The sequence below is a fragment of the Nannospalax galili genome, unplaced genomic scaffold (assembly GCF_000622305.1).
Source record: "Nannospalax galili isolate Female #2095 unplaced genomic scaffold, S.galili_v1.0 scaffold586, whole genome shotgun sequence".
Taxonomy (NCBI): domain Eukaryota; kingdom Metazoa; phylum Chordata; class Mammalia; order Rodentia; family Spalacidae; genus Nannospalax; species Nannospalax galili.
This window is the reverse complement of record NW_008355363.1, coordinates 321,016-344,233: the sequence shown is the minus strand read 5'-3', so window position 1 is coordinate 344,233 and position 23,218 is coordinate 321,016. Positions and strand designations below refer to the sequence as shown.

General features: G+C 35.3%; 1 non-coding gene and 1 pseudogene across 1 annotated transcript; one reads left to right on the top strand and one right to left on the bottom strand.

Moving 5' to 3' along the window:
- Positions 1-14,688: 14,688 nt before the first annotated feature.
- Positions 14,689-14,794, top strand: LOC115067597. The gene has a single exon (XR_003846983.1). It is a non-coding gene; the product is annotated as a U6 spliceosomal RNA (small nuclear RNA).
- An 8,199-nt stretch (positions 14,795-22,993) lies between these two features.
- Positions 22,994-23,218, bottom strand: part of LOC108491736 — a 33,327-nt pseudogene continuing 33,102 nt past the window's right edge.

The window sequence follows — 23,218 nt, the reverse complement described above, 5'->3', positions numbered from 1 at the left end:
CCGTCTAACATTCTCCCCTTTAGTGTTCTCCCCCTCCCTTGTCACTCATTTCTCCCCAAATAATTTCCTTTTTTATTTGACAGATGACTGAAAGCTAGATGATGATGATGATAGATGATAGATAGATAGGTAGATAGACAGATAGATAGATAGATGATAGATAGATAGATGATAGATGATAGATAGATAGATAGATAGATAGATAGATAGATAGATAGATAGATAGACAGATGGAATGTCTAAAAGACAGTGTGGTATTTCACTTTTCCTCCTGTCCTTTACCCAGTCATTTTCCTCCGCTCCTCCATTTAGTACTCTTCCTCCCCCTTCACAGTCGTCCTTCTAATTTCATATCCATTTTCCTCTTAAATGTTAAACATATAATAAAGAGAGAAAGATTATTTTGCTGAAACATTCCAATAACTCACTCATCATAGGCTCTGTCTGAAAGCTCTATTCTTGTTAATGACCATCTGGTCGGGACTTTCCAAAGACAATTAAAAGCATTTTCTGTTCAGCCTCTGATATATGTATTTATGGGTAAGTGCTACTAAATAACACCTTAGGAGGACACCCTTTTGCAGTGCTGTGGCCTACTGTGCTATTATCTCTTCACTCAGAAATTGAATCTACTTTTTGTCATTCTTTTTATTAGGTGTTATAGTTGGTAACTTCACATACCCATGAACAGGAAAATTCAGTTTGGGGAATTTCACCCATCTGACTGCCCTGTGGGCATGTATGTAAGGCTTTTTCTTGATTGCTGACTGATATGGGAGGACCCAGCCTCTGTGGATGATGCTCACCCTTGGGTCCTGGAATGTATCAAAAACCACACTGAGCATAGGACAGAGGAGCAAGCCAGTAAGAATCTTTCCTCCTTGGTCTCTGTTTAGCTCTCACTTTTCGGTTCCTGCCTTGAGTTCCCGCCCTGCCACTTGGAAGAGTAAGATGAAACACACCTTTTCCTCCCCAGGTGGTTCTGGTCAGTGTTTTATCACAATAGAGAAACAAATTATAACATTAGCGTATCTTAATTATACACAATAATGGGTTTCATTACGACTTTTTCATACGTGTATAATGTTTTTGAATCATATTTAACTCCCATGAAAATTTATTGTCCCCTCCCACTGGTGATGATTCCCTTCCTCTTCCCAATTTGCCCCCTTCTATTGCAGTCTTGTTTCTAATGTCATGCCTTTTGTCTTTTCTTGTCTTTCTCTGGTGACCCATTGAGTTTAATTAGGGTTGTTTATAGAAGTCTTGCTGAAGGGTTATTGACAGGAGTATGAGCACCTTACCAACAAGAAAATGTCTCTACCTTCCCAAACAGGCATTAACTGCATTTATACCATCAGGAAGGGATGAAGCCTCCCAATTGCTTTCTATTAGAGCTTGTTTACATTCACTCTAAAATCTGAGTTCTTTGAACAAATTCTTACATGTGTACAAAAAAAAACTTTTCTAAATATGGACTTGAAGAAAATGTAAATTATGAGTTCATTATGACAACCTTAATGGAGCTATTTTCAAGATCAAGCAAAGTTCACTGAATGATTTATAAATGCTGAAGTGAACTAATTTATTTCCACCCAAATAAATGCCTCACCTTGACCCTGTAACTAATTAATGTGTAATTACTGAGTAAGAAAAGTTAGTAAATCTTGTGAAATACAAATTTTGTCCCATATGCTTCATGCTTCTGTGAGACATAGGACATAGTTTAGCCTTGTACACTCACATTTAAAATAATGAAACATAAAGTCAGACCTGATAATGATTATTTTTTATGTTTGTTATTTTTTGTGTATGAGTGTATTGCCTGCATGTATGCAATTGCACCTGTATTGTGAAATGCCCATGGAGGTCAGAAGGCATTGGGACTGGACTTATGGATCGTTTTTCATGGTCATGTGAGTTCTGGGAACTGAACTTGGGTCCTCTGCAAGAACAGTCAGTGTTCTTAACCACTGAGCCATCTCTCCAGCCCCATGGTAGTTATTTTTATTATATTAATTTATATTTTGTGTGTATGGCCGTGTGTGTGGGTTGGTATGCAGCAAACAGCAGGAGTGTAGAGGTCAGAGAAGAACTTACAGATGTTGCTTTTCTCTCTCTCCAGACCTCCTGGGTTCCAGTGATCAAATTCAGGTCATTGGCAGCAGGTGCCTTTACCCATTAGCCATCTCTCTGACTATTGTTGATGGCATTTAAAATGTCATATTGTAGACCGAGGATTAATTTTCTTTTATTTTAAGACAAGGAATATACATTAACCACAGTTGAACTATGTTATAATAATAAAGATTAATTTCTCCACAAAATTTATGAGCGTTCTAAGTGCATATCAACACACAGAAAAGCAAATTTTTGTGGCATTACATATGTTTAAAAAAAAGGACATTCATGAAATTGAAATGATGCTTTGGCTATGTAATAAAACACATGTCATTGGATCCAAGTAAAGCATGATTTGGACTCAGGGAATCTATTGGAATTTTCTGGAAAGAAAGAACACGGGGGAGCTATAATATATGTGTGAAGCCATACTATATGATTAGATAAAAATAATCAGACAGGGCCCAACTATTGCTTGTTTCTCTATTCCTCCACACTCCTACCATTTGCAGGGAGTCCTGATATGAACAAAACATTTGCCAAAACCATGAAAGGAGCCATAGGGAAAGAGGAGCATCCCGGTAGACACAGGCATTTGGGTAGACATTGCCACTTCTTTGAGTCCTCTGATTCTTGACCCTCTAGGAATTCTATGCATAGGACTCTTTTCACATGGCATCAAGGAGGAAGCAAAGTCTTAACAAGAAGCATGACAGGTGTTATCCATCAAGGCTCTACTTCCAAAAGATTTCACAACTTTCCCAAATAATATCATCAGCTTGGGACCATGTGGTCAGACACATGAGTCTGTAGGGGCTTATTTCAAATTCAAATCATAACGTACAGTGAAACTAAAATTGCAAACTTAACTAAATGTCATCATTTGTAATCACTTATGTAATAATGTATAGTAGAGAACCTAACAGATACTTAAAATGATGAAACTTGTGAAATATTTATTCAGCAATAGTCATTTTAACAGTTTTCAAAGAATGAAAAATATAACAGTTGGCACTGTCAGAAGCTCAGATAAATCAGAGAACATTACTAAATTATCAGGTATCATAGTACATGATTGAAACAGTATCAAATGTATGGGTTTAATGTGGGTGTGATCCCAGTACCTAAGAGGCCGAGGCCAAAGAATCATGAGTTTGGAGTCAGGCAGGACTACATGAAATGAAATACTTTCTTAAACAGTAAACAAATAAAAAAGTGAGTTTAGGGAAAAGGTTATATTCACTAGGACCAGGTATGGTGGCACATGCCTAGAGTCTCAGAATTTGGATCACAAGTTTGAGATGAGCAATGGCTCTGTAGTCAATTCAAGGTCAGTCTAAGTTACATGATCTCAAACAAGAGCTGGGGCTACAACTGATTGGTGGATGTCTTGCCTAGCTTCACCATGTCCCTGGGCTAAATCCCAGCATTGGAATAAAAAAGAAATGCAAGTAGCCTTTTCTTATTTGCTGCAACAACACGGGCATGAGAGGAACCAATAAGGTGCCACCTTCCCTTCCTCCACCTCACCCATGAACCAGCACACTAGGAGTGGCTATGATAAATGAAAAGTGGCTTTTTGATCATAATCTTGTAGGACCCTGAGACCCTCCTCAGAGCCCCCACTAATTGCCTTCATAGCTTACTGCTTTAAACATGCCCTGACCCTCCCCCCCCCCGCTGCTCCCTCCTCTTCCCCTCTAAGAAACTATAGATTAAGCAAGCCCGAACACAAAACTGCCCTATAAGGAGACTCCTGACCCCACAGGTGACAGTCAGCACATTCCACAACCCTGAGAACGGCATCCACCAATGGAAAACCTCCAGATCTGTACTCTATATGTCCAATCAGTTCAAAATTATGTTGGCGCATGTGGGCTCCTTAAACCAACCAAAAATGTAACTTCAGAATCCCCCTCCTCCCTTTGTCTAAAACTTATAAAATACTACACTCCCCCTTACTCCAGGCTCTCAGCACAGATCCGCTGCATTGGTGAGGTCTGAGAGCCTGAGCTTAAGCCAGAATAAACCATCAACCCTTGCTTTTGCATTTTGGTGTGTTGGGTCCTCGGTGGTCTTTTTGGGGTCCAGTGGACGAAGTATAACAATCTGAGGTATGCCAAAGCAAAAGATTCCAACAGTTTTCTGGGGAGGAAAAAAAATAATGGATTCTGTATGAAAGCATAGGCAAATATATTCAATCTTTCCCCCTGCTGAAGACATACAAAGCCAGACATTAGTTATAAAATGCTGAAAATGCATTCTACTACTGACAGTAAAGAGCTCAGATCCCATTTGTGCAGTTACTTAACATCTTAAAGTGAGAATGAGATAGAGAAGAGTTTGGAGGCTCTGTAGTTAGAGAAGTGGAAAAAATACAGTGGGGTGGTCGGTATAATTGTGATTAGGCTAGCCGTGTCTGCTAGCTAGTAGTTCACAAAGCTACAATTCTATCTTCCCACAGAGACTGGAAGACAGAAGTATTATCCTTCTTGATGATTACATTTCAAAGGAAAGGCTCTCAAGTATTTGAGAGAGATGCTTCTGGGTTGCAAGAGACATTTCTTCACAGTTGTAAGAACTTTAGAAAATGTACTAAGAAATAGAAATCTGGTGGCTGTCATCATGTGTTGACTAGAACAAATAGTCCATTTTCTATCCAGCACTGAACTTTCTCAGGCAGAAATTTTAATGGTTATCTGGGGTTATAGTGAGGACACAGTCTTACATTGTTAGAAATGATGTGAAAGTTTGGTTAAGTCTCACAGTGCAAGAGTTTGCAGAGAGCTCACAAGCACTTCACTCTTGCAGCTCTTATGCCACAAGCCTACATAACGCATGGAGAAGCCTAACAAGGCAGTCAAGGAAATAAAGGTTGTAAATAATTGAAGTTAGAAATGAACGTAGAAAATTAAGGAATGCAAATGTAGGTAGAGTATGCCTGGCTAGTGAAGACCAAATCTTTGACTGCAAGCACGTACAGAGACAATAATGCTTGCCTGTGCCCCAAATTTGAAGTGGAGGACAGCTTTCACTTTGAATCTACCAACTGAACATTTTTATTTGGTTGTGGGTCAGGTCTAATAAATGAAGAGTATGATTCTATATATGCAGGCTTGAAGTTATGAAACGCAAAATTGTGTAATTTATAAATATTAACTTGCAGTGAAAGACATGCACGAAAATACATATATTTGTATATTTGTAACAGAAGGGCACATATACTCAGTTCATAACATCTGTTGCTTCCTCAGAAGGAATAGGAGCAATAGGACCGTGTGAGCAAGAGTTATTTCTAGATCCGACATTCTGTTTAATCTGAAACAAAAATGACAACAGAAACATTGTTAACACTAGGTGGTGGTCAATGTTGGATTATTTTAGTTTTTACTGTATATTTAACTACATTAAAGAGATTTCTAAGGGCAGTTGACTATGTCTGCATGCACATATGTAAGATGGGTCATAAATTACTGGGGTAAGATGGCTTTTCCAAAAATGAGGAAGATTCTCCATATGGAAAATATATTTATAATAGAAGGATTTGGGAGGGAGAACTTGCCTCACAATTTGTTGGCAGAAATACAGCAAGAACAACTTCCTTTTAAATTAGATCTTGATTGTTTGTTTTCATACCATCCAGACTTTAGTTTGTAGATTTACTATTATAACATCAATAAAGAGTGAGAAATATTTTTAAATGTATTTAAAAATCCACTATACTCAGATACATAATATGTATTTTGAGATACATTCCAATTTAAGCTTTCCCAAAATATCACTAGCAAGTATATTAATAAAGGAAAACTATACTTAGTGCTCCCTGTAATAAAAGACAACACAATCTTTAAAATATAAGTATTGTCGGGTGTAGGGAGGGCAGTATCAGAAATTTATGAAGTTTTGAATTTCTTCAGTAAAAGAGCTTGATTGAACTTGGTAAGTATTACACTAACAGTTATGAATTAGTACACATAACAGTCTGAGAATTTTTGAGCTGAGATTAAAATAAGGTAATATTTGGTATTAACCTTGTTAAAAATGATGTTTCTGAAGATACCAGGGAGTTCTTCAACTAAAAAATGAAATTGTTTGTAGCTATTGTCTACTGAGTCAAGAAGTAGAATAACAAAGTAATGTTAGTGGTATTAGCCCAATCGTGTTCCTTTGCTTATGTGGCAGTAATCAGAATGTAGTTTGGTTCTTAATTTTAGAATATAGCAAAATCTCAAGCTCCCCCTCCCCACACACATTCTGATTAGAATGACTTCTAGGCTCAACAAATAAAAATGATTGTGACTGAGCATGACAACCTGAGCTCAATTCCTATAACTCACAAGGTAGAAGGAAAAAATGAGCTCCCACACGTTGTCCTCTGACCTCCATATGTGTGTGCTGAGCCTGGATGTTGTGCACACACACACACACACACACACACACACACACACACACTAAATACATACATAAATAAATCTACAATTAAATATTTATAAACAAGTGATAGGATCTAGATTATCATCCTTTTGTACTTTACACCATTTTAGTATTGACAGACTGTTTTCAAATTTTTCATTAACAGAAAATATGTATTTGTTTTTATAAACATTATGCAATCAGAATATTTTATGTATTTTTCTATTTCCCATTTTTCTCATACTCTTATGCTATAAAGAACAGTTTCAAGTATTTTCTCTGTACCTAAGAAGTTTGAATAACATTTTGAAATCTTACAAGGATCAATGTATGTATTTGTGGTAATAAATATCCTTTGCAAAGTACTGTAAATTGGCAACTTTCACAGATTTTGGTGAAAACATAGGCAGATAATTGTTTTCGGAAAGTTTATTTATAAATGAAGATTTGATGACACAAAAAATACTGAAATAATAGTCATGTATTAAAGAGTTAACAAGAGAATGCTTGCTGAAACCTATCTTTTTATTAATAAAATTAATGAGATTTCAATTTAATGCAGCTTTTTTGACATGGAGAATAGTCACTTAAACTCTCCAAGGCTCTGTTTCATTATGGTTAAATGGAAATGGTACTAGTCTTAATTTTAATGCATTTGGTTTGACTGAACCGGCTGTATTTAGCAACCCAATCCATTTTAAAATTGTGTATATGACATTTGGATGCAAATAAATATCAAAGTTTTTTTAAAAAACGAAGGAAGAAACTGTTAGATTGCTTCTGATAGATTTATTTGTTTAAATAAAAGGATTGTTGTTTTACCTTATGAAAGAAGGAAACAGTTTCAAGAAATCCATAACTTTACTGTTGGATTCCTTCTGACAGATTTATTTGTTTAAATAAAAGGATTGTTGTTTTACCTTATGAAAGAAGGAAACAGTTTCAAGAGATACTTAGGCAAATATTTGTAATTATGAACAGGGAAGAGTTTATGTTTTGTATGTATATAACAGAGACACAGGCTGATAGGCACAGAGAGACAGACAAATTATTACATTTTCAATTAACTTTTAAAAATTGCAGCTTTTCTTTTAATTTGACAAATACTACAGATTCCCTGTTCCTCTTATCTAGTTTTTCCCAAAGAAAATATCCTGTATAAATGTAATATCACAAAAATAAAATTGGCATTGGTGAAATCCATGTGTATTATTTAAATTTTATGGGTTCTACTGTCATTCATTTCTAAACATGTTATACTTCTATGTATATTACTTCTTATTTGGCTATAGCATATTATATTATTATGCATTGCTGAATTTGACATGTTAATAAATTCAACATTTCATAAAAGCATCCCAAATTGCAAATCAACTTCCTGTCACTGTGACAAAATCCATAACAAAATCCACTTTATTAAAAGGGAGAAAAGTTTACTTTGCATTACAGTTTCAGGCATTTCAGTCTGTGGTCACTTGCCCTCTTGTGCTCAGTTTGCTGTCACACAGTGTGTCATGGCAAAGCAGCATTATGATGGACCCTCCAATTCATAGCTTCAGGGAAGAAAAGTGAGAGACTGCAAAAACCTGGGGCTCCAATTCCATCCCTTATGTCATGTCCCTGATTGCCTATCTTCTTTCCCTGGACCTCACCTCTTAAAAGTTCTACCACAAAACCTGCATATCAAACCTTTAGCACAAGGACCTGCAGTCAGTTCTCTGAATCTGAAATACAGCTCTTCAAATTAATGAATATGGCACAACTGCTCTTTGGGTTAGGTATTTCTAAGCCTCTGGTTATGTTTATAAGATGTAATGAATGTACAACATGTTTTTTTTAAAAGACATTATTTAACTTGTATTGTTTCTGTTAGAAAAACAATATATATGTTAACTATATGTATATATATATATATATATATATGCGTGTGTGTGCATATTTTACATGAGTCTTTGCAAGAAACCTCTGGCGAGTATATACATGCTGAGTGAACCTTATTTCACAGAATTGTACATGTTGGTTATATAATAAAGCTCCATCAATATAGATTTAAGATTCATAAGTGAACTTCACTGAGTATTTTAGTTATAAAATATAGAGCACTGAAAAAGAATATCAAATGAATTTGTTGATCTATCCCATGGTTCAGGAGAAATACTGGTGTGTAATTATATTTTCTTTCTTTTTAGTTTTTTTTTTCCCCTTCTGTCTTTCGCTGTCATTATCTAGTTTGGTAACAGTAATCTTTACAAGAAGGCAGTAGAGGTGCTGGAGAGATGGCTCAGCAGTTAAGAGTCTCATACGGAGGACCGTGGTTCAGTTCCCAGCACCCACATGACTGCTAACAATTGGCCATAACTCCAGTTCCTTGGGTTCTCATGTCCTTTTCTGGCCTCTACAGACACTAAATGTATGTGATAACATTTACACTCATACACATAAAACAAAAATAAAATAATTAAAAAAATATTTTTTCTGAAAAAAGGAAGAGTAGATAATTTTTGTTCTTTGTTTCTCTGAAGAGACTAAAATTGGATGTTATCTTTGTTAAAGGCATGGCAGAATTCTCCAGTGAAATCAGTTGGGTATAAATTTATTTGGGAGAATGGATAAGAATTTAAACTGTGAATTCTATTTCCTTATACTCATAATAACCTTCAGATAGTCTGTTTTTATCCTGATTCCAGTATGAGAGTCTATGCTTTGTGAGGAATTGGTCCAGGTTTATTAACTTATATAATTTCTGAACGGAAAAATCACTCATAGGATGCTCTTATTTTCTTTAATGACACCAAGAGTTTTACAAATATCTAATATTTCATTTTGGAAACTAGTGATTTATGTCTTTTTCCTTTTTTCTTTATTGTTAGTAGTTTATCAGCTATATAGATATTTTGTTTCCAAAAAACATACTTTAGTTTCACTAATTTTCTCCATGGTTTTCTGATCCAATTTCACTATTTTCTCTCCTTATTCTTTAATACTTCCTTTCTTCAGCTCTATGCAGGTTTATTTTGCTCATTTTTCTCCTTTGTTTTATGATAGGGATTTTTGTTTATTTCTAATATAGTTGGTGCTATAAATCTTATAAGGTTTATGTTGTTAGTAGAGTCATATAAATTTGTACTTTTTCATGTTCATTTATGTGTGCATAATATTTTCTTCTAAATATTTTTAAAACTTTGTTTCACAAAGTACTTAGCAAGCATGTTATTTACTTTGTACATACTTTGTGATTTTTCTCTCTTTTAAGTGTTACAAGACTGTCAGCCTCTTTGACAAGATTTACAAATGTATTTTCTTTTCTAACAACATTTTTTGCTAATTCTTACATGTATATGAAACATCTTCATCACATCTACCCCTCTATTCCCCACCTCCAACTCCCCTTGCCCCCTTACACATCTCCCTCCAAATTTCATGACTTTTTTCTCATCTTTCTACTATTGGTTTTCAATTTGATTTCACTACACTGTGATAAAATATTCTGTGTGAAATCTGTACTCTTGAATTTGTTTTTATTGTTGTTGTGATTAATGATATGATCAGATTTGTTGATTGTCCATTAGTGACTTGGAACCAATGTTCATTTTGCTCTTTCTTGTTGGGTGGGCTGTTTCAAATATATGACTGGTATTTCATATAGATTCTCCTGATTAGCAATTTTGTTGCGCAGTTCTACAATATCCCTCCAATTTTGTCAATTGCTAACAATAAATAGTTTCACTTGATTTAGATATTACTGTTGACATGTCTTAATTTCAACACTTACTTCAATGTTTCATTTCCTTCTGTCCTCCATAAGTTCAGGTGAAAACAGATACCTTTTTCATTTGAATTTATTATGTTCCATAGGCAACATTTCTCTCTGCTTGATTATAAGCAGTTTTTTCTTTGTCTCTGGTTTTTACATATTTAAGTAGAATATGTTTGAGCTGGATTTCTTTTCTGTGTGCTGTTTCATTTCAGTGTTTTCTTAGTTTACTAAAATATTTAGGTTTATATTTTCAACAAAATTTGATCATTTTCAGTATAAATTCCTAAAACATTTCTTCAGCTCCACACATTGCTCTGCTCTAAAAGTTCCAAAACTATGAACATTACATAGTTTATCATTATCCCAGAGGTTTAATTTAAAGTTCTTTTCAGAGACACCTCCTGCTAGTCAATGCATTCTGTAATGACTAGAGCAACTCCATTTTGCACAAAGTAGCCACCTTAGTCTTTAAAAATCAGAGAAGCAGCCAGCTCAAGGTCTGAACTTAGTTCCAGTAAGTCATTCCCCACCCAAAAGTTTGTTTTCCTTTTAGAAATAGCTGACAGAAAGGAATATCTCCACCCAGATATTGCAGCTATGTTTCTTGCCCATCCAAGGGAAAATAATCTAAACAATATTCTGTCTCTCTTGGTAACATGCTGAAATAATAATCAGAAAGCTCCTTACTGTCAAGGTGTCTAGACATCTGTTAAGAAAATGACTAACAATTGCTTTTTGGGGCTTCTGTAAACTTGTTTATTGCTTCATTTAAGGGTCATTGTGACCCCACTGTCCTTGCAACTGCCAGTAGCACAGGAATGAATGTGATTTCTGCCTTTGAAAGATGCGCCTCACCCAGCTGTGCTGCAATCTTCCTTATCTGGCCTCTGAAGACTGTCAGCCACCTGCTGCTTTAATAAAGTTTTGGCTAATAAAAATCTGAACTGGGTCTGGTTGTCTTTTTTCAGTGATCTCCAACTCCATAACATTCTAGACATGCAAGGGAAGCTGTTCCATGAAATCTCCACAGTATGGTAGATCTGCATAATGAAAAAAAACGGTTGACATGTCAATGTGAATGGAATTTACTGTGTCCCACCACTAGACGTAGAGCTATAGGCAATCAATTGTTGCTGAGGAAAAGAGATTCAGTTTTCATGGATGCTGAGGGAAGGAGAATCAGTTTCCTCCAGAAACTAGCTGAGAGGTTATCAAACAAATCTCAAGGGCAGCCATAAATATATGTACATGGGAAGATCACTAAATAGACTCAGTGGATATTTATATATATGGATATATATGGATAATTATATTTATGAATGTATATATTATGTACATATAACAATAATAATCAAAGAATAGGACAAGAAATTATAAGGGAGTTGTGGGGGAACATAAGAAGAGTTGGAGGCAGACTGGGAGGTGTGGGAAAATATGTAAATACAATACTCATGTATAAAATTCTCAAAAATAAAATATGCATATATAAATAAAAAATACTAATAAAATTTTCATTAGATAATTTGAAAATTTGGTCTCCTTGCTATCATCTTAGTTATTATATTTTCTAATTATAATTTCTCTGATATTATAATATCTGTTCTGTTATTTTATTTTACTTGTATGAGTGTATTGCCTGCATGTATCTTCATCCATGTCATGCAATGCCCACAGAGGTCAGAAGAGGGTGTTGGATCCCCAGGAACTGGAGTTAGGAATAGTTGTTATTGATGTGTAATTTTTATTATATCCTAAAGACATTTTTATAATGTCTAGATATCTTATTTAAAAGTTTGCTTTTAGCAGTCATTTTGTTTAACTTTAGATATGTCTCCATTTTTGCACATTAATTTCAACGAGAATTTGATTTTCAGTGTTTTTTAAATGCTCTTTTGTTCTCTTTTTCTGGTGTCATTCAGCCACAACACTGAAAATCTGCACTCTGAGATTTCTGGGCAGTTTGGGAACAGATCAAAGCAGCTTGTTGCTCATGGTAAAAAAGAATGCTTTTCTGACCTGAGCCATTTGTTGCTAGTAGGCTTCGAGTTCCTACTGCCACCAGGGTTACCCGATAGTGGTGTTTGTTTTTCCATTATATTCAGGAAAGAAACTTTGTTTTAAATCACCCTTTGATTCTATGTTAGATACTGGGTTATGTTCAGCCATGACTGTTGTCTTCTTTTGCATGAGGTATCTTGAATAACTTCACACCCTGGACTTATTCCTTCAGTACAGAACTGCCTAACAACTTTACCTTTTCCCTTCAGTTTTTCAGTCTTCCTGTCACTGGCCAATGAATTATTTTTGAGAATTATAGCTGCATTCAGAAGAGAGAAGCAAAGAGGCATGAATCTATATTTCTGGACCTCAAATACTAAATTTTCATAGAAAGGGATTCTGGAAAATTTACGTTTATTAATATTTCTTACATCCACATCCTGAAGTGAAAAGGCATGTAAACAATTTCATGTCCAGAGAAAATGTTGAACAAACATCTGCTCATAAATAATGAGAACTTGAATCAGGAAAGAAAACCAAAAGGGTAATGCAGGATGCCAAAATCACAAGATAAACTGAGTACCATCTCGATCCCACAGAAAAATAACTGACACTGTTTATGAGATGTGAATAACAGACATTTAAGAACAAATGGGCCCTGAAAATCTTAAAATTTTTGAAAGGTATCATGGAGAATTAAGTGTGACTTAATGTAAAATGCCTTGTAATTCAGATAATGCAAAGAATATGAAATATTTGGCTATATTTTAGTAGAGTTAGAATCCGCATCAATTCATTTCCTAATTTAATTTGATTACCACTTCTTTACCCTAATATATGAATGAAAGATCACATATAATTGTGAGAAAGGTTTGTTTCTAAGCTAATGAAGATAATCAGAACTACTAGAATCAACTTATCCAAGCACTACCTGTGTGAGTTGATGGGTCCTGTCTCCATGTATGAAAATGTCTTTAAAAAGAGAATATGCTCACTACTATATGTTGTTTTTTGTTTGAGAAAAATAAAATTATTACACTCACATGAAAATGGTTGGGGCTAAAGATTATGTTCAATGAAATAAGCAAGATTCAGAAAGAAACACATTTTTATTCATATGCAGAATGCAAATTTAAATACATATGTAATTTTAAAATGGGATTATGAGACTAGAGGAAGAGTCTAAAAGGAAGCAGGAGAGCAAGAGAGGGTATATAAAAATGGGGTAACTATTTATGGGGAGTAAATGGATCAACAGTTCAAGGGATGATGAGTAAGATAAGAACAAATTATTAAGATATAAGTAAGGGAATTGCCTACTGGCATCCATTTTGTATGCTAAGCAAAAATTAAAAAAAATAAGTTCAAAACTGAAAAAAAGATCATGAAATTTATGGATTCTATTGATCATAATATATAATATTAATCATAATATATTAATCATAATATATTGATTCTATTAATCATAATATATTAATCATCATATATTAATCATATATATTCTATTAATCATAAAGTCATCAACTTTCCCAGATGACAGGACTCTGATTCTATATATCTGTTTATATATCTATTCATTTTTTTTTAAATTGCACCACTGAATAAGCATTGTGTAAATGGATCATGAAAATCTCCACCTAAATACTTGAAAATACTAATTGGCATATGTATCCAGAGATATTATAGTACTTTTTATAACAGTGTTTTGAGTTTTCTGCTTTCATGAAAATAAGGAATACAACTGTTTGGATTCTAAACAAGCTTCAAAGGAGAAATGACAAGCTACATAAACTGATGACCCTACTCGGGCTATGTAAGGTGTGAAAATGAAGGACTGCCTGTGGGAGAATCTGTGGACTGTATTTTTGACATCTATTTTTAAACAGAAAAACAGAAACTGATAGGGCCCTGAGAAGGATGGCAAAAAAATCTCATGTGCTTTTTATTCCTTTTATTGCATACAAGAATAATGGCATTGTCTACATAAACAATTTATTAAAAACATCTGATTCTGGAACCTTTATGTAAACATCCAATATTCCTAAACAGAATTTATTCAAAAGGCTGTAGCTATAGATATCACAAAGAACTAATTATCAATGTTAGATTGAAAATCAGATGGACTTAGTTCATCAGCTGTGACCTAAGAGAAGTCCAGTTCAGAGGATGTGGTGTAGTCATTAGATTTTTTCTCCTAGTACATGAGCTGACCTAATAGAAATGGCATACAATTGAGATGGTGCTCATATATTTGACAGTATGAGCATATGTGCTCGAAATTCCAAGATCAATGTTCCATGGACCCTTAACAAAATGTATTTGTGTGGTATTGATATAATATTTAATCTACTTGGACTGACATCCACAGTTTTAGTGTGAAGACAATAGAACTGAAAAGGATGCTTACTTCAGCATCACATATACTATAATTAGAATGATACAGAAAATTTAGTATGGACCCTACACAAGGATGACATGCAAATATGTGAGGCATTCCATTAATGAAAAACTGATCTAAACCTAGAATAACTAACCACCACATAATTCTATAACAGCCTATGTATACTGGTGGGGGCTTGGCCTAGAAAATATTAGAACACAGTCTCATGCATTTTGTACTTAGTATGTAGAGAACCTACACTATGTACAAGAGTTGATAGATCTAGCTATCTAAAATCTATCTTTATGTTGTGGAAAATCTTGTAACTGATTTTGCCTTTTGCCTTACATACCTATCATGCTGGAATGCAGTCCTTCCTGTTTCTTATCAGAGAAAACTACATAAGTCACATGGTTTCCAGGAATCCGAAACTTAGAGAAACTGAAACTTATCATGCTAATAGGGCATCTGGCCCACTAGATTGTAATAGGATACTAGTCTGCCATGCTAATAAGGGAGCCCATATGCTGTGTTGTGATTGGACTATTACCCTCATATAAGGCCGTACTTTCCTGCAATAAAGCAGATCTGTATCACTGAACCTGGTCTCCTGCTTCTGAATGTGGTGACGCTGGTGCAGACTCCTCACCAGCCCTGGGGTCTGGACCGGATGACTGATCAGAGAAACTGAGAGAGCAGGAGAGCGACCATAGCCAGAGGAGAGCAGCCACAGCCGGCGACCACATCTTTACATACATACTTACTCAAAAGTAAATATTTTTTAATTTTTTTATTTAATAGCCACATGATTAGAAGAAGCATTTCATTATAGCTTTAACATATTCAGTAACACACTCCAGAGCAAGGATACATCGCTTTCCAAAAGTGGCTGTAAATTTTTAGGTTCACAGTTGAAGTAATACAGGTATACAATATTGAACTCAGTATAAACCCTATAAGACATAAAATTGAATAAGTCTTTAACCTTTAAAGAAGATCTCCATTTCATTTTAAAATATTCTGTTTCCTACATTTTTAATGCTACTAACACTTAGATGTTTGCACATGTGTCTTTAATCTCTATGTATCTGATTATTACTAGTCATATTCAGTTACACTCGGATCCTTGGCACCTGAGTATGGGTATAAAGTCATCAAGTTGATTTCAATGGTAGTGTTTATCACCTCTACTAATTAACATGAAGTAAATTTTTAGGCTTTCTCCTCAAATGTAAGTCTTTTTTTAATTTGTTGATTTTTTTGTGTGCATATCATACAGGACATCCCACACAATCTTATTCATCTTTACACCTTCATCCCAAATGGCACCCTCCCATAGCATCCCCTTGCCCCCACTGGAGGCCATATACTCTGTCATCCCTGTTGCTGCCCACTGTGTTGTCGGTGCCCCCAGCCATTCTCCAGTGCTTGTGCATCTGCTAAATCTAGTCAGTCTATCTAGATATCCTTGTTTTAGGAAGATCAGCTGTTCCTCATCTAGCAGCAATCAGTTGTCAATATCAAAAGTAAATATTTTATCAATGCAAATCAGAATGCTGTTTTTTTTTTAAATCTTCCTCACTACACTTACAATTTAAAAAGTAAACAGTCTTTATATTTGTGGTATGTAAATATTAATGATGTCATCTCTCCAGTTTATAAGCATATATCAAAGTCTCCATTGTGAATTGCATTTATTGTTTAATTTATGACACAACGTAAATTGGGGACCCCTCATAGGGTTCTTAGTCTTATTAACAAAATTATTTAAGAATTGACTCAAACTTATGCTTTTAATTATAGTTTAAAAGAAAATCCCTCATGTCATGCAAGGTGCAAATGTCAACAGTTGCCCAGAGAAAGAAAACTGATAAGGAAAATGCCTTGTCATTTAAACGCCAGCATGGAGGTCTGACAGATGACAGACAAACAGCCATGTGGAAGAGAGGAGAGCTTTAGAGAAAGAGCAAGGAACCCAAAATGTTGAAGACTCACAAAGTGTTATGGAAGGCATGCTTAGAAAAGAGAGAGAAGAAAAAGGGAGGCTGTACTTCTTTGTAGAATTAAAAAATGCGGGCATAGTTATGAAACTGCATGGATGTGACCCAACAGACTACTGTGTATAGGGTGGGGGAATTTGGGGTAGGAAAAGTACATTATCTCATTAAATAATCATTTTGATAGTCTCTGTAGCTTGGCTTATGGTGAACTCTCCTTCCTAGCAGTAGACCCTTGAACAGGTGATGGACATGACCCAACTCTATTGTTAGGTCTCATTTTCTAGTTCAGAATACTGTTTATAATTTATATAAATCAATTTAATAACTACAATTAATCACTTTTGCTGTTGTATATGATATTAAAAATTCATAACTTTAAGTATAAGTTGCTTAATTTGGGTAGATAGCATATGATGTAAATTCAGGTTAAAAAAAAAAAAACCTCATCATTAATTACCTACTTGCATGACTGGTATTCATAGATAAGCTTAGGGTGTTTAACACAGTAAATGGATAACTAACAATTACCTGATTATTTTTCCAATACTGAAAAATGTTATTTTTCAGGATACTATCAGTTATATCTGAAAGAACTTGCTCTAATTGCATTTTCTTTGCTGTGATCCCAAGGAAAACAATGTAGGGGACAAAAGAGTTTATTTTAGCTCAAAATTCCAGGTTATACTCCATTATGATGGGGAAAGCAAGGTTACAGGAACTCAAAGCAGCTGGTCATACCTCATCCATGAGAAACATGGCGTCCTTAGTACTCAGCTTTCTCTACCACTGTGTAGTCCAGTGCCCCAAACCAGGGAATGGTGCTGTAATAGAAAGAACTATAATGGAACTGCAGCTTTCAAATCAGGAACCTAAGGATAAAGTGGGAAATCACAGCTTTATTTCTGATCCTGCTGGCAGCAGGTTGAGAGGAGTTATCTCCAAAGCCTGAGCAATGGGCAGCAATCCTTTTCCAGTATAATTGGACAATTTAGTGTCATTTCAGAAACACTCAGGCATTGGTGGGAATCAAAGTCATGTGAAGTTCTACATCTCCTACCTATGGGTCATAAAAGGGGTGGGGCCTTAATTTGGAAGTCCAAGGAAGAAACATTTACAGGACCCAAAGCAAAGATTATGCATGCTTTTCTCAAGGAAACAAAGGCTGGTCTCCTAGGTAAACTCGATTTCTTTAGCCAGCAGGGGTGGATAAGCAGGAGTGATTTCTTAGTCTACCTGCTCTGTATTTTTGTTGTTGTTGTTGTTGTTATTGTTGTTATTTTCTCTCTCTCTCTCTCTCAATTAATTTTATTTTTCTTCCTTAATAATTTCAGGGTTTTGTTTTGTTTTGTTTTTTTCTCTTCAGTGCTACCAACTTTCAGGGTGTGTTCTCACATCAGTTAAGGCAATTAAGACATTTCCTCAGATCTAGACAATCTCTCATTGAAATTCTTTTTCCAGGTGATTCTAGGTTATTCCAAATTAACAGTTAAACCTAACCATCACTGGCTTATTAGTTGAAAGAATAGAGGGCTTTGTCAAAAGAGAGGTAAATAAAAATAACAAGTCATACCTCTAGAGAAACTGTTATCAGTTTCAACTGTCAAGTAAAGAAAGGTCTGAACTAATTATGTTCAAACACTGATAGCAATATATTAAGGCATACCATTTGCTTTTTAAACCATGAAAATTTTATCTTTTGATATTTTTCAATTATTTCTGTGGTAAACCATTTAAAATAAAAGCATAGAAACAATAATTAGTAGTTGGTAATAAGAATTTAAATCATTTTATATAGTTCCCATATTTCTAAAAATTGAAATTTGTTCTGTTTGTCTACATTTTTCATAATTTGAGGTTACCAATAATTTATATTTACAGTGTGCCATGAATCAAAGCTGTGATAAAATCAATTTGTGGCTGTCCTTATGCCAACATGCATAATGTAGCATATTTTGCTTTCATAATGCAGTATAATATATAGGTCAAAATCTTCCTTTTTCATGGTCTTGTGTAAATGAAGTTTGGTTTTCATTAATGTGATAGGAATACAGAAAGTATTACTGGAAACAAAGACAGAGAAAATAACCACTGCTGGGAAGACTTTCCTTTTTAACATTAAGGTAGCAAGTTACATAGCTTTTTAAAACCTTCCTAAAGTGTGTGGTTTTAAACTGGACATTATAAATAACTTAAAAGCCCAGGTCAAAAGGTCTTTATGCAGTCATTATAAAAATAATTTTCAGAAGCAATGTGATCTTTTATGATTTTATACTGAAGATATTTCTAAATGGAGATGAAATTAAATAAATATTTAAAATTCAATAGAAATGAAAACAAGCATTCCTTTGAGCAACTTTTTCTTCCATATAAAAATGCTTTTTTTCTATCACTTTTAATAAGCATTCATTGAAATAACAATAATTAAGACCCTTTGACTATTTTTTAAATAATATCTCACAGGTTCCAGCCAAAGTGCTAACAAAGTTTAATTTTACAAGTGTATATTGTTAACTGTTTATAAAATAATAAAATAAAGTAGCAAAGCAATGGAATTTAAAACTAGAAAGGATTTAAATGTCCATAGAACAGAATTAACCTATGATGCTTGAGAAGACTAAGAAATGCTCTCCTGACTGGCACATCTCTTACATTGGTAGAATATTAAATATGCCCCAAGAGGACAGTGTAGTTATCTGCAGGAAGCTGATGGGTTTGTCTACCATTTAAGTGACAAGAAACACCACAGCAAACTATGTGAGGTGAAACACTCCTGACATCCAAGTACTCAAGAGACTAAATCAGGAAGATATAGACTTCAAGGTCATTTTGGTGCACGTAATGAGTTCAAGGCCAGTCTGGGACTACAGGGTCAAAAAGACCAAAAAATAAAATAAATAAATAAACAAGTAAACACTTTAAGTACATATATGCTAGTTCTCAATCTATTTCATTATTCATCTGCTTATATTGATTGTTACATATAATAATAACAAGATAATGATAACCATAGCAGAAGATGCTGTTTCTTAAAGGGACATGAAGCATGTTTGGACCTGTAGCTGGTAGAAATTGCATTAGACAGAAACAACACTATATATAGAAATCTAAACATGATGAGGTCATAAAGGAAAGGCTTACCTTTACAACCTGGAGAGGAGCTTCATTAAAAGTGTGTGTGTGTGTGTGTGTGTGTGTGTGTGTGAGAGAGAGAGAGAGAGAGAGAGACAGACAGAGACAGAGACAGAGACAGAGACAGGGACAGAGAGAGCAATAGAGAGAGAATATGAGTGGGATGGCATGGTAGAGTTTGTGCAGAAGAGCCTCTTCAGATAACAGCCTAGCTACGACAAGCCCAGAACAAAGGAAATATCAGACTTTTATGAGAAATATCATACTTTTATGTCTCAGGAGACTGTCAGGAAGTTTCATATTACATGATTTAGTTCAATATTGTGTATATAACAAGGAACATGGAAAATTCAGGCATGATAAATTAAGAGCTGTCAACTCATAGCACAGACTGCTTCTTAAATCTCTGTCCCACAGAGACCTTTAGGAAGGCATGCATGGTCTATTCAGGCTCTGGGATCTAATCTATAGCTGCAGTCCTGTCTTCTACCATCGATTATTCTTTTCTTTTTCCATCTCAATTTTGTATCATGTTTTGTTGTGCCTTTGTCTAGTACTTTGTATGCTGAGTAGTGGAGATGTTGTTATAGAGAACTTTCTTCTCTTATTTCTTTCTATACAACATTGTTTTTTTTTTTTAATTCTTATGTATTATATTATTTTATGTGTATAAATGTATTGCCTGCATGTGTTTAAGTGAAGCTGTGTTATGTAATGCCTGAAGAGGTCAGAAGAGGGCATCATATTCCCTTGCAATTGGAGTTACTGAGGATTGTTAGCCACCATGTGGGTGCTGGGACTTGAATCCAGGTCCTCTGCAAGAACAGCCAGTGCTCTTAACTGCTGAGCCGTCTATCCACACCAATAAAATTGTTTCTTTATTCTATCAATTGATTAAATGAGTGGTAAAGCACATGGATGCTGTGAATTGTTTATTTTAGCATTTGTTGGACCATGTCTCTTAATTTTGCTCTTAATCTTAGAACATTTCTATCATTTGGGGCTGTCTTTTTCCTAAAGTATGGCATTTCTGGCATTTCAACATAAAGTGCAAGTCTAGATCTTAACTTAGGTTGTTCTTACTAGTGAATCTTGAGCTCACAAACACAGCAGCTATTTAAATCCCTGCTCAGCAGTGAAATCCTTTCAGGTTCTACAAAGAAATAAGCTCCTAAGTTCTACCATCCTTTATGTTCCTTAAAACTCTCTAAGAAATTTTATTGTCCTATAAGTACTTATCTTGACAAAATGAAAAAGCTGCAATGTAAGCAGGAACTGAATTTCTAGTGCATAATTTATGGCAGAAAACAACTAAATGTAGAATTTAGCTTTGCTGTTAGAGTGCAACATATTCCAGGGCCATGTGTGTGGGGCCATACATATTGAGTGCACATCATAGCTATGTTTTACATTCCGTAATATGACAATTCATTTATGAATTATTCATACCCTGGTAACAGTATTCCCTTGATTTTTCAGATTTCTGACATAATCTATGCCAACTGATATTTCTTATTTAAAACTACCCTTGACATCACACTATTTCATTCTACTTGTTATTTTATGAAGCTGACAGTTGTAAAACAATCTGTGTTAATTTTTATAATTGTCAAGTAAAAAATTTCATTTGTTTAAATGGAAATTATTTTAAAAAACTGATCACATAAACATCATTCACTTAAAAGGTCTTTTTTTTTTACTATTCAAAAGAGAGGCAGTTTTTAACACTTTTTTCCAGAAATAACTTGAAACAGGTTACACAAGAATATATATGCAATGAAGTTTTTAGGGGGGAAAACAGGAATAAAAAATCAAAGTCCAAAGGATTTGCCAACGTGGGGTCAACTTTTGTGGAATAATGAAAGTTTCCATTAGGTCTGTTCTCTTTTTTTTTTTTTTTTAATCCTAAGGAGTTTATTGTGATTGCAAACAGAGCATTGGGGTGGTTATTTACAGAAGAGTGGGCACCCCCCCCCTCATTTTCAGCTTCACTAGAAAGTTCACACTCAAATATAGATACTGTGACTTCTCAACAGATGCACAAAATTGATGAGAGAGGTGCCTCATGGCATGCTTGACTTATATATCTTTAGCTCCTCCCTCACATGCAGCCAAGATCTACTGATTGGGTGGGAGGGGTAACTGACTCCCCTATTGACTCCTTGACAAGTATGAGAAGGAGGTGTGACAATAGCTTGCAGGCACAGTGGTTGGAAGACACTTCCAGTTAACACTCTACCCTTCCTCCAGCTCTAACATTCTTTCCACAAATCTCTTCTACAAAAGTTCCTGAGCCTTGGAGGGGGTGATAGGTGTGGGATGATCTTCCTCACATTGTGGCAATGCAGTGAACTTTTGGGACTCTGCATCATCCGTTTTCCATGGGCTGTTGGCCCATTTCAATGGGATTCCATCTACTATAAAAACACAAACATCAAGAAGCAAGAATACTTAAACAGTAGCTGCTATAATAACTTAACCTATGGGTGCAAACACAAACGCTTGGACAGTACTTTAGCAGGGGCATCACATCCATCTAACAAAACGATTGCAGAGACTTCCCCTGGAGCCTATATCCTCCCCTTCCACAGGGAGTTTGCCTGGTCTACAGTACCAGATGTGTGTTCAACCTCTAGGAGTGGGCAATATAGCCAATTGAAAATTTGCTGGTTGTACATACACTACATGTGCCACTATTACACCAGCTGGAACATCTTATTTGGCATTTTGCTAGTGCAACACGCAGGGGTTGTTCATTGAGCAGAATTATAGGGGATAGTTCTCTGAAAGCCACCCATCCAGTGGCAGGGGGTTTCCCACTTAGTCTAAGCTTGATTGCTCCCTCTCCTGTGCTCACATCATGCAGTGTCTTCAGCAACAGGGTTTTACTACCCTGTTCTTGTATACAACCAACATTATTTGCAATAGCTTTTATTGTTTTGGGGACATCTATGGCCCCTAAGGCCAACAGCTCATGGGGAAAAACAAACCTCTGGCACTGGGATTTTTAATTAACAACCATGTGGCTCCTGGTAGGCTTTCTTCCATCCTCTGAAGTTTCCTTCTGTGCTTAAGAGTTTTCTTCTTCTTGTTGTTGTTGTTCCTGACACACAACAATATTTACTTTTTATTTAAATAAACACCTTATTTTCCAATTGCCTTTCCATCCTGTTCAAGGGTCTGCAGAAGAACTCATTACCTCTCAGTGGTTGTTCCAATCCATTCAGTGGCCTGAGTAGTGGGAGCTGCAGACAGGTCCTCAGTGGCAGGCTGGCCACTCTACTAGTAGTAGAAAAATACTGGATAGGTAAGGTCAACTGCGTGCCTTCAAACCAGTCTGCCACTTCCAGTTGAGCCACAGTGAACGCAGGAGCTAGTATGGTCAACTCACTGTGAAATTCCTCCTTGGTCATAGCCTTT